This window comes from Microtus ochrogaster, chromosome 1, assembly GCF_000317375.1.
Source record: "Microtus ochrogaster isolate Prairie Vole_2 chromosome 1, MicOch1.0, whole genome shotgun sequence".
Taxonomy (NCBI): Eukaryota; Metazoa; Chordata; class Mammalia; order Rodentia; family Cricetidae; genus Microtus; species Microtus ochrogaster.
Window position 1 is genome coordinate 72,830,281 of NC_022009.1, and position 4,517 is coordinate 72,834,797.

Consider the following 4,517-nt stretch of genomic DNA (forward strand, 5'->3'; position numbering starts at 1 on the left):
TGTTAAGAGACATTTAAGTAGCATTATCTATACTATACTCAAGTTAATATTTTACAGAGTTGGCCTGAATAATGGGGCAGTAATATACTCACAAAGCAGCAAAATAACTAACATATATTCTTGCTGTGGAGCCAGGATTAAGCACAGCAAATTATTTTTGAATTATGGTTTAAAAGGCATTACTGTCCATTTTACAGATATTCATGGAACTCTGGCTCTGTAAAAGAAGTTTTGCTGAGCAATGAAGTTAAAAGATGGAAAAAAGCTCATACTTTACTTTATGAAAGCAAGTTAAGAAAGAGCCGGTAACAGAGTTAGAGGAGGTAAAAGAACTGAAAGACTAAGGGGACCTGGGGCTGCAGAAATGACTGGGGTGGTAATGTGCTTGCTGTGAAAACAGGTGGGTCTGAGTTTGGATTCCCAGCACCCGTGTAAAAATCCTGGCATAGTAGCATAGCTGTACTCCTAACACTAGGGAGGATCCCTGGAGCTAGCTGACCAGCTAGTTTATCAAATTCGTAAGCTCCAGGTTCGGTGAGAGAACCTTTCTCCAAAAATAAGGTGAAAAATGAAAAAGATTCCTAACACCCACCTTTTACATCCATGTGCATGTGGACACAGACACATCTGCACAGATCTCAGTCTGCTTCCTATTACTGTGATAAAACACCGTGATGAAAAGCAACGTGGGGAGGACAGAATTTATGTTGATCATATAACCTAAGTCACAGTTCAGTGAGGGAAGCAAAGATATAGGACATGAAACTGGAGGCTGGAACTGAAGCAGAACCACGGAGTAATCATGCTATTTACTGGCTGGCTCTCCATGGCCTGATCAGCTTGCTTCCTTATACAGCCAATGACAACCTGCCCAGGGGTGCCACTCCCCAGTGGGCTGGGACCTTCCTCATTAATCATCAACAAGAAATGTGCCAGAGTCCTGTCTACAGGCCTGTCTGATGATGGATGGATTCTCTCAATTTTCCTTCTTCCCAAATGGCTCTATACACACACACACACACACACACACACACACACACACACACACACACACACACTCTTTCATGTCAACTCCCAACTTCTTAACAAGATTATATTTTAAAAATGGTTATGTTGTATTTACACTGATTTAACTAAGTAGAATTACGTACTCCAATACTGTTTGACCTTCTGTATTATGTGTGAATATTTGCTCATTGTGCTTATCATTAATTCAATGGCAATACCTAAATCCAATCTAGTAGATGTGAGTTTTCTATGAAGACGTTCAACATATTTGCTAATCTGTCCATTGTTGTCTTCCTGAAGAACTCTATTTCTGAACATCCTGTCCTGGCTGCCCTCTAGACTTGTAAAGGTGCTTTTGGACCGTGACCTCTTTTAGCAACTTAGGATTCTTTTTGCATCTATTTTGTCTTGAATTATCGTTTTACTATTTCTTTTTCTAGATCAGCTGGATAATAAATTATCATCTAAAAATCATTCCAGAAAATAATTCTCAAGACTGTGATGGTCTTATTTTTCTATAATCCATTTTACAACAGACTCTTTAACAAGGGGTCAGTAGAGGCACTTTTATGAGAACTTGAATCAAACAATTCTACCTTAGAAATCCTCCCTACTTAGAATTTTCAGATCATTGGTTGTTGTCTGCTTGCTTACATTACAGCCATTAAGAAGCTGAAGCCATTGTTTGAACTGAGATCTCACTTTGACGCATAGGCATGGGATTCTCTTGCTTTAGCCTCTCAAGTAGCTGCAACGGCATCTGTGCTTCACCATGCCCAGGGGTTCCTTTCTGGGTTTTTGTTCATTTATTGCTTCTTTATTGCAAATATTTTTGGGTTGTAATTGTTTTGTTTTTAATGTTTCCTTAGTGAGTACCTATTGCCATTTACTGTTCTAGTCACACAGTGGGTTATTTCATTTGGAATACATGTTCTGATCTATAAAAATTTTCTTGCATTATTTCTTTCATTATTTTGATCTATTTTTTTCTCATCTACTTTTCTAACCATGCCCATTGTTTAGAGACTGAGTCGGTTATACTGTTGAATATTGCATACTGACAGACTGCATGTATTATGATGGCTCTATAAAACTTTAATGGAGTTTAAAAGTTCTATTGCCTAGTGATGACGCTATAAAAACATCATAGTACATGACACTATGGACAAGGTTGGGTGACACTGGTTTGAACAAACTCACGACATTGCCAGACTCATGAGAGTACAGCACATAAAATTATTATATATGTAGACAGTAGGAGATAGTACTGGACAATGATAACTAGTGACTATGTTGCTAGCTTATATACATATACAGAATTTTTACTGTGCTTCCATAGTGAGTCCTCTACTAGGAACATTTTTAGAGTGGTTTTTTTGTTTTATTTTTATTCATTTATTTATTAAAGATTTCTGTCTCTTCACTGCCACCGCCTCCCATTTCCCTTTAGAGTGGTTTTTATTGATAAGATTTTTTTTAAATTTTAAGATGTGCTGGGTTAAGACTGTTATTGTCTAAATATATCAAATACAGTCTCTTCTCAGTAAGCTAATAATAGTTGGATTATTTCTCTAAGTTATACTCCACCTATATACTCTGTTTCCTCAAAGTTGTTAATTACAGAATTAAAATTAAAGCATTGTGTGCTGTAAGACAATGCTCTTGCACACTGTAAGGATTTGTCACTCATATTAGTTTAATAAATGCTGATTGGCCAGTAGCCAGGCGGGAAGATAGGGCAAACAATTTTAGTGTGTCATCATGAGCTTTACTCTGTTTCCATGTACATCTGTGTACATGAATATGTGTGGGCCCAGGCAAGACTGGTTTAGTGACTGGACTAATATACATGTAGACAATAGAAGATGAACACTAAATGCATACAAATGAAGTACTAGATTCTTATACTGATAGTAGAAAGATATTTCATTCTGAAATGATGTCCTCCATACAGAGCAAAGATATCTGAAAGATCTTTGACTACAGAACCATGAATGACACTGGCCTTGCAACTAATTATGAATTGAACTTTTCTTTCTCTGTACTAAGTATCATTGCATTTTGTGGAAGGGATTCAAGGAAACCGATCATAGAAATAACAGTATGTCATGTGAATTACTTGGGCTTATATTTTTGTCACATTATTTGACTGAACCATTATTGAATAACAGCATCAGAACTAAAGAAAAATAGTATTCTCAAAATAACTTGGAAGCAAATGACAAATCAGGTTAGCTCTATCTGGAATTACTTTTAAATACAAGGGGAAAGAAAAGGAAACAAAATATTTTGCCCGCACTGATTTTCATATATATATATGTTAAGCATATACTCCAAACACTGCTTTGTTTATCCATACAGAAGAGTAAACTGAGAAACTGACAGCTTTAAGACTTTGCAAAAGTTACTAAGGCAAGGGAACCAGGGTTTGAACTTGGTTAATCCGTCTTTGGAATCTGACACACCACTTGCTTTGGTTTATGAATGAAGTACTTATCTATTGTTTCTGAAATATTTCATGCTGTCCTAACTCTATTCTAAATAATAAACTTACCTATCATGCTCTCCGTACTAATTGATGAGTATGAATACCCTCAATCAGGACACAAGTTATACTTCCAATCTAGCAGAATGCACAAGGTTGCCCAGCATTTTTGGCATGAGTTTTTGAAGAAGAAACATAGGATTTCAATCTACCTGTGTGACCAACCTCACAGCAACCCTATTAGCGAATCAGATGCTCTTAAAATGTAGTTTACGTTGAAATGGGGGTCAGCTAAAGCACGGGAAGGGTTGAAAACCCCCCGCGTACCGTGCAAACTTCAGTGTTTGAAACTTGATGCAAAGCTGCGTTAAGGACCGCGGCCTCAAGCTTTTTGGGGAACTGAGGCATGGTAAGACGAACAGGTGACAGACTCACACCTGGCTCTGCCTCACCACCTAAGGGTGAGGCTGAGTCTTCAGGCCACCCGGCTACTAACGGATAAAACCTCAGCTTCCGGTCTTTATTACGACGGCGGCGATCCTTGCAGCAAACGGCCCGTCAGCAGCAGGGCTTGAAGCCAGGTCCTCTCCCAAGCGGGACCCTAAGCCCCGCGCGCAGCCCATCGCCGCGCCTGCGCGTCACCCCGCCCCAGGAGGGAAGGATTTGGGTGGGTGGGGATTCGTCCGACTAACTTCCGCTTCCCCTGACTTTAGCACCACCCCCTGGAGGCTGGTACCGGAAGTGACGAGGGGCCCAAAAGGCAACAACAGTTTTCCACGTGCGCGTAAGGCGCCAAAGTCAGGTGGGCGGGCGGCAGCCAATGGGCGAGCGTTTCGTGTAGGTCGGCTCGGGGGAGGCCGCGCCGGTCGGGACTCCCGCCAGTAGGGAGCGGGCCGCGCGGATAGGAGGCAGGTGTGCGGCGGCGAGCCGGAGCGAGAGCGGCCGCGGAGAGGGAGCCGGGCCGCGGGGTGGAGCAGCTGCAGCGGGACGGACGCGCGGGTGAGGACCGGGCCGGGCGGCGCGG

At 41.3% G+C, this 4,517-nt stretch overlaps 1 protein-coding gene across 1 annotated transcript in view; it reads left to right on the forward strand.

Annotated features, from left to right (window-relative positions):
* Window positions 1-4,346: 4,346 nt before the first annotated feature.
* The window catches only part of Dnajb9 (DnaJ heat shock protein family (Hsp40) member B9), a 4,573-nt gene continuing 4,402 nt past the window's right edge, over window positions 4,347-4,517 (forward strand). Inside the window, exon 1 of the mRNA XM_005343821.3 lies at window positions 4,347-4,492. The gene's annotated coding sequence lies outside the window, so the exon portion shown is untranslated. The remainder of the gene's footprint in view (window positions 4,493-4,517) is intronic.